Here is an 18,942-nt window from a genome sequence, read left to right as displayed (position 1 = left end):
GACGAAACGAAGCGGAGAGAAACCGTCGCGCCGCCGCTGCCGCTGCCGCTGCCGCCGCTGCCGCCGCCGCCGCCGCCGCCGCCGCCGCTACCGCCGTCGGGAGGACATCGTAGGAGGGACCAATGGACATGCGCGGGTGTGCCGCGACACCACGGCGACCTTCTGGCCACCTCCAGAAACAAAATGGCTACCTTGTCTCCCAACGTCACCGAGAGATGGCGACAGAACCATGTCATCCACCTACGTTCTGTCTAATCGGACCTCGCTGATAAGGACCGGAAGAATACTTCTTCCGGTTAGAAAATAATCGAGCGTTTTACAGAAACCTCGTTATACAACGAGGAAATACTCCTCAGAAGGGATCCCTACATATCGGTAAAAGTAGCGGAAGCTTCCAATCAGTTTGATTATTTCTTATCTTCTTCGGCACCGTGTTCACAAAATGGATTTACATGATTACGCGATTAACTGACTAACTATCGCTAGCTACTGGAAAGGGTTATCGGGTTACAGCGTGATTTCTACGGTATATGAATTAATACTAGACGGCGCGCCGCGGAGGGGGAAGGCGTTTACACGTAATCACGAATGTTCCTCTGTGGAATTATATCGAGCGAAATGCCGGGGAGGCGTTATCGGAACTACCGATCGTGTGTTTGATTTACAAGATGCTCGAGAAACCGCGCGCGTTGGCGCGCGCATACACATACGCGTGCATACACGCACGCGCGCATTCTCACAGCGGGTAGATAGTTATTCGATACACGGCGTTAATTTGTCGAAAGCATTCGCGTCAGCGCGCGAGAGTGAATATCATTTGAATGCATTAAGCATTCCTGCGTATATATGCGTTCGCGCGTAGTTAAGTAGCGCGCGTGTGCACGCGTGCACGCGCGCGGCCGAGATCGCGCTCGTTCTTTGGGATCGAGAGCGATATTTCAGACACGGCGTTCTTCCGTGTCTGATTCGAAAGATAATCGAGTCACGCTTAACACGCTTCACTTTACGCGCCGGCATTTATGCGCGCAGTTACAACATAATTATGGCCGAGATGGTGATTGTGATAAAGTTGATCTATAACGGTGCGGGCGGATTCCAATGTCAAATCTGTCCTGGCAAAAAAAGATTCACATAGAAAGTATTCATTTACGTCAGAGGATAATTATACTTATCCGGACTTATCGTATATGTATCTGCGGGAGAAAAAACGCGGAAATTGTGATTAATCTTAAATATTTTTTTCTAAAATAGAATCTAACGGTGATTTCGATAAAAAACAAGATATATCGTTTTTCTAATATTAACTCCTTATTCAAATATTAAATTGTTTAGCCTCAATATTAAAAATTCAGTCGTGAAGTAGCGGTACGTCAATAAAAAATGGTGATCTAAATTCAGTGAAATAAACATTCCCCAGGGCACAGTGAACCTCGCGGTTTCTCTTCCACGGAATAAAAATGTCAGTGCACGTCTGTGGCCAATGGCAGCGTTAGGTCGGAAAAGACGTTCTTGAGTTCTCTTCGCTCTCTAGTTCGTGGTTACAAGGAATCGTCTCGTCGTCTCACAGAAATTTTCGCAAGACGAGCCCCTGTCGGAGACATTGATTGGCGAGCGACGAGGCGCGCGGTCGGTCCGAGCATCGGTCGCTTCAGCGTCGACTGAATGTTTTTAGGATGGTAGATAGGAGCCCGAGCTTCTCATGCATATTCAACGGCACTCTCAACTCCTCCGTCACAGGAGGGAAAGAACCACCCCGCGCGCCCGGCGCACCCCTTCGATCCCCCCCCTCTCTCCCTCTATTCCGCGATAGAGAGAAAGGAAACAGGATAGAGACAGCGATGGCTGTTCGGATATATAGACGAATGAGTAAGAGAGAAAGAGGAGAAAGACATGGAAAAAGAGCAAGCGAGAAAGATAGAGAGACACTAACGGGGGGAGGAAAGGAATCTGTAGGGGTGCTCACGATTTCCTTCATATTCTATGTTGGCTTTTGTCGACGGTCGAAGATAACCAGGCAACGACGACGTCTGCCAACGATTCCGGATGACGACCGCGCTCACGAGATTATACCAACTTCCCCGAGAATTCTAGAGAATGATATTACAGGTGAATCATACCGTATCCGCTCCGGACAACTTCCGTCGTCGTCGTCATCGTCGTCGTCGTTTCTTCCTCCGACCGTTGCTTACGCTTCGTCATTATTATTAAATATACTAGATGAATTTGGGTCATAGAGAGGACAAGAGACATCTTCGCTTTATGAGAGAAAGATTTTCGTCGTATCGCAATTTTTCACGTTGCTGCAGAATCGTGGATTTTTAATGCGTCCAGCTAACCAGTTAACCAAATAAAAAGCAAGATTTTATGTTTGAACGAGATCACGACCGGACCTCGATGAGGCACGTGAAGCGCTCGTACTTTACCGCAAGGAAGACGTCCAGATCGAAGAGGGTGACCTCATATATAGGTAGCTTGAGGTGGCTTGCGTGGTTACGATAGCGCGCCTTGACCTCGCACCAAGCTCGATTCTCTGATAAGATACAACAGCGGAGAGACTAAGTCGTGGCGCTAAAGTACGGTGTTTTTTGTGTCACCGTTGATACCTGAACTCGTGATTGTCACGCGAACGCAATTGGCGTACGCGCTTACAAATTCGAATAAAAATCATACGATTTAAAATTTGTGAAAGTACTTGTATTTCTGTGCAGCTTTTACATTAATATTGATCAACATAAATATAGATATTTTATTATTGTCGTGTATACAAATTAATTCGTATTTCAACGAATCAATTATAGTTATATGTAATACAAAAATGGTAAATAAAATTACCATTAATTTTGTATAGATTTTTTTGTATGTATACACTTGGAAAAAAATTTGAAATGAAACATCACGGTTTATCTGAGTAATGTCTGATTTGACAAGACGTTCGTGAGAGAGGGCCTACTTCCGGTTGATCTGGTAATTTTTATTCAAAAGATTTAATGCTTTGGAGAAAATCCTGCTGTATATAAATAAAGAATTATCTGAAGAAAAAGAGTGAAAAAGAGAAAGAGCGGGGGGGAGGGAAGAGGCGAGAAGAAAGGGAAATGTACTATCGATAAAATCAATCGTTTTGAAAAAACGCGGAAAAGATTTGACGCACGTTATGGAGACGAGCTTACTGGAAAGAAAGTGTTCGGTTACGACGGCGATAAATTCAAACGGAGGATTTCGTGGTTGAGAACTGCGGAAGCATCGGCTATACAGTCGGCGGAGGCTGAGTCCGTGGCTTCTCCGGGGATTGATATCCCTCGTCTTCCCCTTTGATATCACCCTCGCGGCGGACGAACTTCCCTGCACCATCCTCGTCGTCACTCCTGTTCATTCCGGCCGACACCCCTTTGTGCGGGAAAGACAGATCGAACCACCCTGTTTACACTGCGACGCGATGATTTGCCAAATTAATTAGCCTACTCCCGTTGTCGTCTCTCTCTTTCTCTCTCTCTCTCTCTCTCTCTCTCTCTCTCTCTCTCTCTCTCTCTTTTGTCAGTCTCTGATATATTTTCCTTTGGACCAGGAGGTTGTGCGTCTTAGCCGGTGCGTTGAATGGCCTCGGCATGTAAAAACCGCGAATAATCTTCGCCGCGCAGAACCCGGCTTTCATTAACGGCGAGAAGGATGGGCTGTACGGTAATTTCTAACGAGGTTGCGAGCGAGCACTCGCCGCGAGCCGCGTCGCAAAAACCTTTCTTTTACGTCTCGGCCGTAGTAGTAGGCGTGACACCAAAACGGGATCGTTAACACAAAAATGGAGTAACCCAATAAAAGAAGTAGAGACGCGCGAGAAAAAGGGTATTTGCATTACGAAGAGTTGTAAAATTTTTTTATATAACTCATGTGGCTTTCGTCAGGAACATCCAGTTCATTTACTAAATCCCGCGACATATGGTAATATACTTTTAGAATCATTACTATTTTAATCTGAGAGAATTTTTAGATATTAAATTGCATGACATTTTGAATGTGAGTATTTCCGTGCACCTTGTGACATTGTTATTCTACGACCTTCAAACTTACAGATATTTGCAAGTCAAATATTATGTATTGCGTTGACAGAAGGTCGTTATGATAAAGAATCGCGCAGTACAGGATGAAATTTCGCGCTGTTGCGAACTGTGAAGATACTGGGCGCGTCTCAAGACGTTTAACGAAGGGCTGCACCGCGACAACAAGCAGATTTTCGAGATCCCCTTTGAGGGGTTGGCGTGAACGACGCTGGAACATGGTGGAGGATAGGAGCCGAGAACGCTCGTAAAACGTCGAAGAGTTTCTTTTTCGCGGTGCCTCGTCGCTCCGGGCGTCGAGAGTAGGGGCGGTACCGGCAAAATGAAATTAAACGGGCCCCTTTTTCGTCGTCGGAGCATCTCGTTCGCGGTAAAAACGAGTGGACATCCAGCGCTAACCCCATAGCGACAGTGGTGCTGGTGGTGTTGACTGCTAGTGTCGCTGAACGAAGGTTCCAAGGAGCAAACAAAGAGCGTCCTGCTTGCCGCAGTTTCGCTCTATCCGCTGTACTTCGTCATTTAACGCCATCGAAAGCCGCTCGTATTTATCATGTCTCTTTAACGATGATATTTATCTCGATATTTATTACGATAAATGATGTTTATTAATCGCTATTTTGCGATGCGCGACCCGAGTGATATTTTTTTCTAATATTTTCTCGCGCACCTTTAATGTGTTTTATAGTTGTGTATGATACGATCGCGTCGTCAACTGTATTTTATTACGTGGTATACCGCATGCCGCCGATATTTATTCGAACAAAACAAAGATTCCTCTCGGTATCTAGAGTTTCGTGGATGGCATACAGGGTCATTATTTATTGTCGAGCAGAACTGCGACGACGATCAAGATACGGTAATGCACGTAGACAAACTGAGAATGGAATATACGTGAGGAATCGCGGCAGAGGAGGATGGCGCGAGTAATCAGACGAATAGATCGTCTTGTTTTCGTTCCGGAACGAAACCTTTCCACCTCTTCGTTCGCCTCGCCTTCTTCTTCTTGGTCTTTAGGCGAACGCGAACGACAATCGATACCTGGCGAGGCCGGAGATGGAGAGGCAGGCGAGGTAGAGAGCCTGCACTCGGCAAGGAGGAACGAGAAAGCGAGAGGGCGAAAAGACGAAAGAGGGGTAGTAGGGTGGCGCCTCATATTTTGCTCATTAGCGTCAGCATCGTCGTCAGCATCGGGACGCCCTCACTTCGCGCGCGCGGCGCAGCTAAGGGTGGAGAGGGACCATCCATCATCTTGTCCTCCGTTTCGCTCACATCCCACTCTCCTCCTCCTCTTCATCTTTCTATCTTTTGCTTCTCACGTTGGTCGTTTCCGATCTCTCGCGTTCGCTGCATCGACGATCTTTGAAAACGCTCGTGATAATGACGTCGTTTCCGTTGAAACGAGAAAAAAGATAATGTATTCAAATGTACCAAGTCAAATTATGTCAATTTCGACAATAAAAATGCAGTAATAAGCTAATGAATCACCAATGACAATAATTGATAATTTCAAATAAATATGAACAACTAAAAGAATTTATCGAGTGAATTATTATTACCGAGAAGCTAAGCGAATTTTTCATAAAAATGGAACAATAGTGGCCTTTCGTTTAAACTCCACTTTCTTCAAAGGAATCGTTCGTTACATCTATACAACTCCACGATTCCGTTTTGCGGTGAGACGGATCGTTGGTTACGTTCGCGAGGTGATTATGGAAATTTTAGCGCACGTTTCGTGAGTCGGTGCGAAACAACCATTGAAACGCGATTCTTTCGTCGACAACAGACCGATCGATTCCGCCTGCTGTGAAATCGCCGCTAATGTTCGTATATATTGATGGTCATCTGACGATTGTGCGGTGATTTCTTCTCACGAGTCGCACGGCGATACGAAGACGCGCGGTTGCGGTTACCGGCAGCTACCTACTTTCGCATGAAATCCGTTTTTAGCGACAGATCGTAAAGCGATTTATGTGTACGACCGGCTGTAACACCGATAGTAAACGGTAAACGCATGCGGCGCTTGGCTGAATCCCTGGCCCGCCGGCGCGGTTAGTTGCCGCGTAAAGGACTTTATTACTCATACCACCTTGCGTGCCACCTAGTTACGCTTCAATAGAAAAATCATAAACAGCCCTTTTTATTCGAACGACTCTCTACCCTCCATGTACAGCTCGACATGCCGTGCTCCGTTTAGGAAACGTTGAGTCTCCCTGAGAGACCGTCAATTTTTCATCGCATGACTGGCCGATTATCGAGATAATTAAATATTTATTTCATGATACAGAACTGAGATTGAGATATCACGCATCTGTGAAACGTGTATTGTAATCCGATATATTGTTATATTTGTATGGAATATAATGAAATCAGCATTAAATTAAATAATTAATTAGTTGTTAATGTGCTTTGTATTACGTGGATGCTCTTTTGATGATATAAACGATCAGTGCAAATATTGATTATTTTGAATCTGTAAAAAATATGTATTTATGACCTATTTGCCTCCGTTTGAGAAAACATCAATTCGTAAACTTAAACTTTTTAAACTTAAATAAAACACATCTTATGTCATATGCTGCAGGAATCTCATTTAAGGCTTAAAGTTATGTGGTGTTATCTTTTAAAAAATATATTTATGTATATAATAAAATAGAATATTTGAACGTCATAATTAATTATTCTGGAATATGATGACGCAGCGTGTCATCGTGTCTTTGAGGGCAAACGTAATAGCGTTTTATCGGCAAATAATTATTGACAATTACAAGATGTTCGATAAATAGGTATAGCACGATTATCACGGAACTAATAATTACGAAAATGGTACACAAAAGTGAAACGTGTATGAACGTGTGGAACATAGTACGATGCATTTATATGGACATATCGATAGAAGCGTTACGCGACGTAAATAGTCGTTCGAGGGCCTAGCTGTTGTTTATCGCGCTTCTGCGACTCGCCAACTTCGTCATAAATGCAATCGGCAGTCAATGCCGTATCCCACGCGAGACGCGATTCGCGTGGGATAATGTGCCTCGTAAAACAGGTTGTTGCGTAAGAGAAATCCTAAGCATTTGTGTGAATTCGGCGACGCTTAAATAAAAGATACACGCATATTCCAGATTTAAGGTACGTAAGCCTTACGCCACACGTAAATATTGATCTTGGAACTACAAAACGCAATATCGTTTCTAATCGTACTTCTCTGAATGGGAAATTTCTATAAAATCTTTGTGATTTGTTCAATAATTTTGCATTCAATTTAAGGGTTATATGAATATATCAATCATTTGTAAAATTTTTGCTATCTTTACGAAGATATAAAAGAAATACAAAGTGTATTTATTAAAATTGTTTCCATCATAATATTTTCAAGAATATGCGCTGGTAATGGCTTTTAAATTTTATATTAAAAAATATTTAATATTTGTCAGTACTGGATTTTCTCGGTGCAGAATGCTTGTTCTCGCTTTTTGCCAGAAGGTGGATCGAAACCCCCGAATCGATCGTGTCGCGTGAGACGTACGAAACAATGTACACATATAAAAGCGATCGTATGTCCGTGCATGCGTAACGGAGCGTGTCTTGCGATCGAAGTAGGCGGTCGGTTCCATCTCGACTTTCAGTGTGCAGCAGCAGCAGCAGCTTTTTATACCTCTCCCCTTTTATACCTGTCCCCATCTCACGTCCGTCGCTCGTCGAGTGGCCCAGAGGACAAAACATGGACCTGAATGTAAGATCCGAAAAACTGCTGCGGTGAACAAGCTGACTTTGTTAAAACAGAAACGGCGACGGTTGACTGATGTTTTTATAACGGCGAAATCGGATCGGACATCGCGAATTTCTTGCATACATACAATCGGATCTTCTCCCATTCAAGATTTGGGATATACTTACAAACAGCGAGTTGTTTCGGCTCGTAATAAAATTAGCATAAATTAATTCCAATTTATTTGGAGGAAAGTTAATGAATTGAATATTATATTATCCAATTCGGAACATCTGGTCTTAATCTCAGTGACTATGAACGCAGAAGTGTGAGCTTCTATAATGTCGTCATAAGATTGAATGGCACGTCATCACTTAACGAGATGACCGAAAACTCTTCGCGAAGGATGAAATAGATATCGAGCGATTCTATTTAAGAGATCGTGTAGGTATGTCCGAGTTCTCGCTGTTGCGTTTCGAACATCGAGTCGTCGTTCGTGCGCATCACACGCGAGATTCAGCGTAGACGTGGCGCGAGAGAAAAAAGACAGCGAAACGACAGTCGACGAAAGGCGAACGAGAGAAGAAGGGTGCGAGGGAGGCTGCCGCGGAGGATTTCCTGGAGTGTGCTCACCAGGGCGCGGAGAACGAGCAGTGACAGAACGAGATGGAGTGACTAAAGGGGGGATTGCGAATGCGTTGGAATGGGACATATACCTTCTCCTCTCTTCCTGTCAGTGTTTTGCGGAAGAGGGGGCGTACAGACACGGTGCCCATGGAAACGCGCAAGCGCCTTTCGCCGAAGATCCTCGGCCCTTCGACGAGTGCCCGGTTCTCTCTCGCGTTCTCTTTGTCATCCCTCTTTCACCCTCTCTCTATTACGCGCCCTTACTTTCCCTCGCTCTACCTCCCTTTTTCCCTTTCGCCCTTCGTCTATCTACCCGTCTGTCTTCGTCTTCATCATTTCTCATCCGATCTCGTGGCCATCCCCATGGCCGCCTTCTCTTCGTAATACGCACTAAACACCCCATAGGCCATGTGTAGGCTTTACGGGGATGGATGCACGCGCGTGTTTACTCTTCGGGCGCAATACCGCCCAGGCGTTTCGGCGTCGATAATGTCTTGAAGTTCGCCTTGAAGAGAAGAACAATGCCATAATGTCGATCGAGATACGCTCAACTTACGATCGAGGCTTGTCTGTACGAACCTCCGGAAGTTATCGATGCATCTCACATTTTTCATGCATTCACAAAATCTAATTAGGAAAGTGTTAAATATCTAGAGCGTGATGAAATTACTTAAAATAATAAATATAACAGTCGAGCAATATATTATATTTTGTTCAAACAAGATATATTTTTTCAAGTGGAAAAGATCTTTTATCTTTTGACATTGATTTATAGGTTGACATTTTTTGTTATAAATATTACATTCCTGAATCAGCCAATTTAAAATAATCATTTGAATAAAATGACATCAATTGTAAATGTGTAACTCCATAAAAAATAGCTATGATTGCTATGAAAATTAATATAATTTTCTTTTTATAATTAAAGAAAGTTTGAGAATTTATTTATAAATTTGTTGCTCTTTTGTTATCCTTTACTTTTTCGGCATATTTGTCAGTTGTTTTTATACGTTAAAACACGAATTAGTTTCTTTGAACTCACTCGATTTGCTCAAGAAATTGATTGTATACATGATAGTATACGCAAGTTTTTCACTATTCAAGAGATTGTTGCTATCGTTGTGGTCACAATATTCGAGAATTTATTTATTCTTTTTCTTATTGATTCACTAAAAAAAAAAAAGAAAAAAAAAAGAAAAAAGTTGTGATAGACATGAAAAAATATATATTTTACGCCTGTTGTCATATATTCGTTACGGATAAAATTTATTTGTAACAATGATATTTGTTTAAATTGGCTGAAATTATAACACTGAGAACGAATAAAAATATATATTAATGGACGTTTGGATGCCGCAGACCGAAAGGCACGGAAAGGTGAATGTTTTTGTGGAGAAACTCGTGGCGTGAGCGAATGTGCGAGCGTTTGACGGGCGTTTTATAGGCGGCGAGTGCGTACGAAGCGTGCGTGAACAATGCTGAAGAATCTAGGTGCCACGGGGCACCGTAGCGCGTAAGCGAGATAGACCCATAAAAATGCTAATTCCTATCGACCCGGGCGCGCGACGGGTCGGGAGGCTGCCGCCATCGCCACCGCTCACTTGCATGCCATTAGCCCACAGACCTCGACAAACGTAACTCTGTGTTACATCGACGATGTGTTTCTCGCTCTCTCTCTCTCTCTCTCCCTCCCTCTCCCTCTCCCTCTCCCTCTCCCTCCCTCTCTTTCTCTTTGTTCCTCTCCTTCATGCTTCCGTCATTCATCGACGTATTGTTGCTATTGACTTTATTTCGAATTCGACAATTGAAACCGATAGATTGGTACACCAGTCGAGATATCACTAACATATCTGAATTTTTTTGATTTATCGAAAAGTGAAGAAAGATAAAGGAGGGGGGAGGGGAGGAAGATGAGGAGAGGAAATGAAAAGCGACGACAAGCACGACAATGACAGAAGCGAGACTAATCTCCGTTACGAGCAGCGTGGATCGGATCCATCAATCTAGATTATAATTAATTGATAGTGGGAGCCACCCTCCCCCACCCCCTGTGGCGGGTGGCGGCCACATCGGCCGTATTCCTACACGCCAACGTCTGGCGGTGTATTGCACCGGGTATTAGGGGGTGCACAGGGGTGACTGTCGGTTTGTCTGTTGTCGACTCTTTATCGCGCCCCCGGTGAGTCGTCTTATGCATCTTTCATGAGGCAGCCATCCAAGGGGTCCACGCCATCCGCTCCATAGTCGGTGTGGTGGTAGTATGTAACCCGTACTTTCTCTATCTCCATCTTTCTCTCGTTCTTCTCCATCCAATTCCTCTTCTTCTCGTCGTACGTAGATATTGCGGAAAATGTGTGTGAGAGGAGGAGGAGAGCAGGGCTGAAAAGAAAGAGAGTGAGAGAGAAGTGGAAACGATAGTGTGCGTTTTACACACGAGATCGTTGACGCGTATTTACATAGGCATACACCGACGCGCCAGGACCGGTAGACATTACTATAAAACCTGCGTTTGCGTCAACTCTTTCGTTCTTCGATTTTACTATCGGTGCCGTCGCCATCGTTGTCGTCGTCGTCGTCGTCGTCGTTTATCAAGATCACGTCGCGTCGGTTCCTCCTCCGCTCTCGCAGTCGCGGAGAATTTCGCTTTCTCTTTGCTTCTCTCCCGTCCTCCCTTGACCCCTCGCGACCTTCCGCCAGAAGTTTTCGGATTCCTGAATGCAAACGGGACGCGCGCACATCGCGACCGAATTCGAATCACGTTACCCATCGAGTCGATGTTATCCATTGATAGGTCGTTCGAAAGAAGAAGATCGTGTTTTACGGGCTTGTCATTTTACCGTTCCCCCGAATGCTCACCATTCGTTTGTAAGGAGGCTAAGGGAGAGCTGCGCGATCGTTCGTCCGGTTCAAGCACCTTATACACGAGTTTTGCGGAATGGCATGGGGAGATCTTTCTTCCTCTTTACCGTTTTCAACAGCTCGCTATGAAATTAACCGTCTTGCATAGAGATTCTCTGCGAGATTTATCGGGACTTACTAGACGAAGGAACGGAAGTGAACGCTTTGCTAGGCGTGCTGGAACAACCAAATTGCTGTCATCGCCTGATATCGTCTGCAGTCTCTATCGAAAGGCACCGAGGAAAATGCATAATTATCTTATTATAGGCGTGTTCAATCAGCATTGTTTGCGTTAATGCGTCCACTTTTTTGCATCAGGAAAAATAGCACAATTTAATTTTGTTTATTATTTAAAGTGTTTTCTTATTAAATTAATGTTAATGTCATAAATTAATATGTACCTCATTATAAACAACTGACAATTTCGTGAATGTTCAAATAGCGAGAGAGTAATTTATGAATTATTTTGTTATGGAGTATAGAGTGTAGTCTTCTCTTTTATATTTTGTTATAGAGTATAGAGTCTACTCTTCTATTTTAAATAACATTTTGTTATTCGTGATAAACTCCATGATTCATGAGAATCTCTCATGTTTGAGAAAGCCACAAACAATCGCAGTAAATCCCCGTGATCATCATATTTCTGTGAATTCATATAGTCTCACGGTTCCCGCAACCAAACATTCCGCATCTCTCGCGGCAGAAGCAACTTCTTTTTTTTTCTGTCAACCCGCGGTGACGTCGGCAACCACTATAAAAAATGAACACCACGATGACAACGTAGGACGGACAAACGGACAAATGCAGATCTGCAACGAGAAAGATAGAGATGTACGGAAATGGAGGAAAAAGAAGAAAAGGAGAGGACGTACTAGGGTTGAAACGGATGAGAGAGAACGAGCAAAAACATATCCGAGAATACGGCCGTGCGGATGAGTTACCGCCTGGCAGATTCCACCGCAGTCGTTGCTACCCCCGGAGAATGACGGTACGGGCAGAAGGACGGGCGATAAGAGGAAAGGGGAAGAGGGTTGGTGGAGACTTGGGAGGAGGATATGGCGGAGGAAAGGACGACGGACGTAGCGCATTACGCAAACGTATCACGCTATGTGGTCCAACGAAAACAAACAGAGCCCGAGGCTCCGACCCCTTACACCCACCACGCGAATCGCCGCCCTCTTACTTCGTCGCCCGTTGCATAAGTAAATAGACGGCTGTGGACGTTGTTCGCCAGGTCGTTGCTGCTTTCGTTCTCCCTTCGTCTTCTCTCTATCACTTTTTCTAACCTACCAACGTAGTTTCTTGAAACGAGAACTCTCTTACCCCTCGTCACATCGCTTCGTTTCATCTTTGTGTAAAGCGATCGTATATATTGCGGCTCCTAGTTTGTAATCAAAGAGATATTATGGCTCATCAATGTAGACGGTTATTTCAGAGAAGATCGATTTAGGGGAAAAATAATGTGAGGAAAAATAATGCATTTTTAATGTCTAAATTCAACTTGTAACCAAGTTATCTGGACTGATATAGCTAAACTTTGCCAGTAGCCCGTAATAAAATTCAAGTTGTGAAGAATAAGACAACGAAAAATTTTGGAAGGAATTGAAAAAGACGACCGCTGAGTGGAACAAGAGAAAAGCAGAGACGAAAGTGCGGAGTTTTCTAGTTTTAGGCATTAGTGGCGGTTATTAGGCTGGGTTGTTCGGTCGCAATTCGCAAAGAGAGAGAGAGGGGGGGGGGGCGGAGAAGAAGAAGCAAAACGGTGAAAAAGAGAATGTGCGACGAAAAGAGAGAGGGGAACGACAAGAGAACGTGGGGTATAGATATGAGCGGAGTGATGGAGAGAGAGAAGGGCAAAGCGAAGTAGAGAATGGTAGCAAGAGAGGAACGAAAGGGCCGACGAAGGGAGTAACAAAGAGAGCAGAGGCTGAGGAGGGGGTTAGAGGAGGGACTAGGAGGGGTAGATGGCGAGCTCGCGAGAGTGGAGAAAGCGATCGATGCTCACCCCCTAACTCTCCGAGCCTCCCTCCCGCAACGTCGTGCAACCCCCGCTCGAACGGTGGCGGCCGTCATGGCGGCGCATGCAAATCAGCATGGCGCCGAGACGCCCTCCCGCGACCCTCCCCGACGCGCTCGTTGTGTGCACATATGTACACGCGGGGCGCGTGCACGCGCGTGTGTGCGTGCTTAGCGCGGGTGTACACTCACCATTGGCGAAACCAAAGCATCGACCGAGCGACCGACAGACCGACAGGCAGGCAGGTAGGCAAGCAGGCAAACGCGTAGAGACACGGGGTAGGTATTCTAGGGTATGTTATGCCTGTTTATCGCGTGGAGGTTTACGATGTGTTTTGGCATACCTGTCCCAAAGTCATCGGCACGCCCTCCTTCTGATTAACACGAACGTGATTTCGAAGAAAGATCTTGCTGTCGGAAGTTCCTGGTTCGATAAGTCACTAAAACGATCGATACAAACATTAGAAAGGGAAGAGAGGTTAGGGAGTTGCCACAATGTCGCGATAAAATGAACCGATATGTTTAATCGGTGATCTCCGTTTCAATTTACAATTGTCTTGATGAAGTTTAGATGAAGTTTTATTCTCATCTGTCAAGGCGACTTTTGATATAGTCACGCGATGATGGTTTAAGCTGTTGCGAGACAATATCTTTTTAAATTATGGACGTAAATTGTTGATGTTGTGTCTATGTCATAATTTCTTAAAGCTAGCTTGGCTTTTCCAGTTTTTTCACAGCATTATTTAAAAATTTTATACTATTCTTTGAAACACCAACAGACAGAAAAGAATGCAATATTATTGTTTTGTGTGATATAAAATTGATTTAAAGATTAATTCTTATTTTTGCAAAAATTATTACAACAATTTTTTTGAAACTAATATTAAATCTTCTAAAGTTAGTATTGTCAATATTAAATCGATGATTTTAAAAATAAAGTAATTATAATTATATTAATGTTTTTTTCTTTTGCTAATTTATTCATGCATTTTTTAAAAATGTAAATTGCTATGATATTTCAGGTTTAATGTTTTTACAATAAGAGAAATTATTAGCATAAAGATCAATGACATAATAATTAAATAATAACAATTAAATAATGAAAGATATAAATGATAAATTAAAGATTAAGATATAATTCTAATTCTTTTCGACACAATTAAAGAGATTAATAATCCCGTAAGGTCCTTAGAACATAGATCTTCGATCGCGTGTTAGGTTCCGTCGGACGACTGAGTACCTCGGTTGGTTCGAAGGAGAGCGATAGAACGTGCGCACGAGCAAGCGAGACAACGAGCACCGCCGCCCGGCGCATTTGAATACGCGCGAATAAATGCATAATAATTAGGTCAGTTTTGCTAGTCAGCTGATTCCGTGTCGCTAACATGCTGGGAAGGGCCGAGGTTAGGCGCTCTTGCCGTCAACGTCGCGCGCGAGTCTTACTTTCGTTGAACTGTAACTACTCGTCGCGCGTCATTCGCAGTTCCCACGACGCAACGCGACGCGCATGTGGGATTAACCTCGTGAGCGTGTCGCCGAAAATGGCGTCTAGAATGCTATGCCACAATGTTTTGCAGTAATTTTAACGTAATTGGAAGATGATGGTCGACTGGAAATTTTATTTAATTAATTTTAAAATTTTAATTAATTAAAATTTTCGATTTTCTTAGTATTTTAAAAATTAATTTCTAGATTATAAAATAAGAATGACAAGTTTTTTTTATAGTATCTACTAGTAAATAGAATCTTAGAGATAGTTATACATTATGACACGGAAAAATTATTTATTCATTATATAAATCTCTGATACTTAATTGCTGCCGCCCTTTTTTTACGCTTTATCATGAATACGTAATTTTTTAAACCCTATGACATAATACATGATAGTGGATACTACAAGCACTCACTCGATTTCCTCGTCGAAGTCATTATTGGAGGAAAAAGAGACGAATGAAAAGCGAATGTATTTTCGTGCGCGGGTTATTAGTACGCAGGCCGTGTCAACGTCGCGGAGAACAAAAAACACGACGATCTGGAAGGGGACTATGAGCGCGGGGGCGGAAGTGGTGAACGTGTTGTAGCGAGAGGGTGGCCGATTGGCAACGTAAAATGTCGACTGCGTGGATTGACGACCGCGTATCGCGGATAGATTTTTGTTTCGATTTAATTATCGTAACGCCAGGTAAACGGCCGCCTCCTGTCATTTCGCCTCCCCCGTTTGCTTGTCCCACAACTGGGACCTCTTGTGTCCCACGTGAAATGTATGTGCAACGTACAACTCGGTCGGAGTCTCGTACGAGCAATCGTGGACTATTACGGTATTATATTTACGATGCGATCAACCTATGCGATGTGAATGATAATTGGATAAGTGCAGTCCAAGGAGACAAGGATATCCATCACGAACAATGAAAATTCTTTTTCGTAATTTGAAGAACTCAAAAAGAATAATAATTTTAAATCTATTTTAAACATTCCTTGTTACTCTTTGATTTTTCATAATTTTTAAGACTTGGTACCGTTAGAAAATATTGATAATAATGAAAAGTTACGCATTTTGCAATACATAACTTTGACTTTGGGATACTTTTAGTATTTTAGTATTGTTAATGTAACTTTTTAAACAGTTGTATAACAGAATCCTTATTTGAAGTTTACTAAATGTTTTTTAATCCTAAGATTACTTTACACTTTTTGTGATAATTTCAATAGTATCGTAACATGTCATTCGCGGTTTCTTGGACTCATCCACCGATAACATGTACAACATGGATCTTTGCAGGCCGAACACATTATAGAGAGTCAGCGACAGTACACAGAGAGCGGCGAAGGAAAGCGGAATAGCAGATGCAGAAAGCAGAGTTTGAGTTGAATTTGAGTCGCAGCTCGTCAGGCAGGGCACGTAGCCGCGGCTTGCGCAGCCCGCATAGCAAACGCCTCGGCAGTCTAGAACCGACAGTCTGTAGCCTCGGGTGGTTTTATGCAGACACTGACCTTCGTCCCGGCACTCCTCCCTGCCGCCCCCGCCGCCCCCAGTTGCTCTGCCCCCCCTCCCCTCCCCCGACGGCGCGCATCGCGCGCGCGGTTTCGCTACCGACGTAACGGGGAAAGTTTCAAATTCGGGTGCAAGGCCACCGGAAACCGAGTTCACCCTCCTCTGCGTTACGGAAAGATCTATCTCATTGTTACAGGGCTCTCTCTCTCTCTCTCTCTCTCTCTCTCTCTCTCTCTCTCTCTCTCTCTCTCTCTCTCTCTCTCCTACTTTCTTTCTCTCTCATTCTCTTGTATATACGGTCGACATGCATAACACGCATCTGGCTCGTGATACACCTTACTACACATTGAACGTTGTCACTCGCTGCTTATCATATTTATCGAAAATTGCAGTAACGCGTTTGCGCGCGCGCACAAAGAGATATAGGAGCGCTTCGACAGTGAATTGCGGATTTTCATCATTTATGCGTAGCGCCAAGTGTTTCTGTTACGCATTATTGCTTTATAATGCATTCTAAAATTATCATATACTCTTTTTTTTTAAGCAAATGAACGGAAGAAAAAAAAATTACTTTAAGTTACTCAAAAAATGAAGATTTGGCAAGTAATAGTAAAAATAATGACTTTTAGCAAGTAATAGTAAAAATAATGACATAATTACGTCTGTTACAATTAAGTAACATAAACGAATGTTACTTTCAGTAGGTTTCATCATTGATGTTTCAAGTTTAATTTTTTTTTTAATACTTTTTATAATACATTTCTTTAAAATAATAAACATTATTGTAAATATTATGTTTCTAATTGAAGTGCCATGATGAATTTGTTATGCGATGCGTAGCGAAGATTCGAATTCTGAATCGATCCGAATTCCAGAGTAATGTTTGTTAGCGGTACAGTAAGACTTATGAGCCTGCCGGGAGCGATTATGGCGATGGTGGACGGTACCGCTGCGAACCGTTGCTAATCGAATCCATTCGACCCGACCGACGTCTCGCTCACTACCAACTGATCGCGATAGTAAATGATTTCGATCCACTCCCTTGCGAACCGTCTGATAAAGAGAGGATGACGCCAATACGAATTTAATATAACGAAATGTAACTTTTCTCTTTCTAATTGAAAATTAAGATATCTTTTATTGATGAAAAATTAAAATAACGAAGAGGAAAGATTGTTCAAATATAATATATAAATATAATTATAATAATTTAAAATATAATTATATATTATATATGTATATATGTATTTGTAAAAAATTATTTGTTACTTATATACTCTAAAAAAATATCAGTATGGATTTAACATCAATATTAAATCCACATCATATTAGTGTTGATATTAACATAGTGAGGATTATATAGACATAGTTATTTTTCACAATGTACAATAAATTTTGGAATTTCGCGTTGATTATTTCCAAAAACATCGATATCTGTTGAGGTGCGGCGATGGTGACGATCAGAAGAAGGAAACTAAGGAATCGTAGAAAGACAGAAAGAGATCGAGACTCGCGGTGTGCTGTCTTAAGGCCGCGATAGTGGACACTGCACGAAGCATTAGCACACAATCGAAGCAACGAATCCGAATGCGAATGCAGGACGTCGGTGGTGCGCAGCCGGGAGGTCGGAGGTCAGACCGCCAACTTGGTCTCCATTGTGTTGGCGGTCGTTCTCAGGTCCTACCGACCGTCTCGATCCCCTTTCCGCCCTCCTTTCCCATGTTTGCCATCGGGACGCGAAGTCCGCGCCCATTGTTCCGTGGCTTCCACGCTTACGAATCAGTTTAGCGCGCAATATCACTTGGTCAGCCGTGTATTTATTATTATTTCATGCCGCCGCAAGCAGGCGAGAGGGGGGTGGGGGAGGAGAGAGGGGAGAAGCATATGTGATTATATCCTGATCGGACTTAGGAATTCTCTTTGTACAACCGCTTTATGCCTTGTAATTTTTGTTTAGTTAAAACAGAAGTTCTGTAGATTAAAGTTTACTAACAATTCCGAAATCCATTACTATTTTTTAGATTTTTTAGATTTTTTAGATGCATTGCACTAATATTTATATGACATCGATGATATATTGAAAGTTTTTTATCTGTAAATATTTAAATATATATCAAATATTAAATATATAAAATAAAAATAAAAATACGTTTTTGTATAATATATGTATGTGTGTATTTATAATCAGTTTTTTATCATAACGTAAGAATATATGACATAATGCATTTAGAGAAAGAGAGATAATTCCGGAAGTGCTAAGCTATTAATAAAGTACGTAGTTTAGTGAAATAATTAAAAATTTATATAAATATTTATGAATGTAATTTCAAATAGTATTATCTTTTTATTATTTCGTAATGTTCTTATAAAAGAAATTCTTATAGAAATTCTTATAGAAGAAATATATAATCCTTTTTTGATTAATTTGAAAAAATAAATAATTATGGCCTCTTCGCACAATGACCAGTTAATTTTCCTTCTTGACAAAGACAATGATACATAGACATTGCCTTGATATTGCTATCGATTCACTCGTCGTTCGGCTGAACGTCCACGGAGCCGGGACAAGAAATGAAATACCACGAAATGATCGTTTTGTCTCTTTGTCTTCGATCGTTCGCCGATCGATAAGATCCATCGGCGAGGCC

General features: G+C 42.5%; 2 long non-coding RNA genes across 2 annotated transcripts in view; both read right to left on the bottom strand.

Annotated features, from left to right (window-relative positions):
• Positions 1 to 18,942, bottom strand: part of LOC147908588 (uncharacterized) — a 198,818-nt gene that overhangs the window by 110,878 nt on the left and 68,998 nt on the right. The gene's annotated exons all lie outside the window — the stretch shown is intronic.
• The window catches only part of LOC147908589 (uncharacterized), a 42,029-nt gene continuing 26,561 nt past the window's right edge, over positions 3,475 to 18,942 (bottom strand). Inside the window, exon 2 of the long non-coding RNA XR_015546077.1 lies at positions 3,475 to 10,764. This is a non-coding gene — a long non-coding RNA (uncharacterized LOC147908589). The remainder of the gene's footprint in view (positions 10,765 to 18,942) is intronic.

Source organism: Acromyrmex echinatior, chromosome 9 (genome assembly GCF_024713525.1).
Source record: "Acromyrmex echinatior isolate Ae372 chromosome 9, ASM2471352v2, whole genome shotgun sequence".
NCBI lineage: Eukaryota > Metazoa > Arthropoda > Insecta > Hymenoptera > Formicidae > Acromyrmex > Acromyrmex echinatior.
This window is presented reverse-complemented; position numbering and strand designations above follow the sequence as displayed.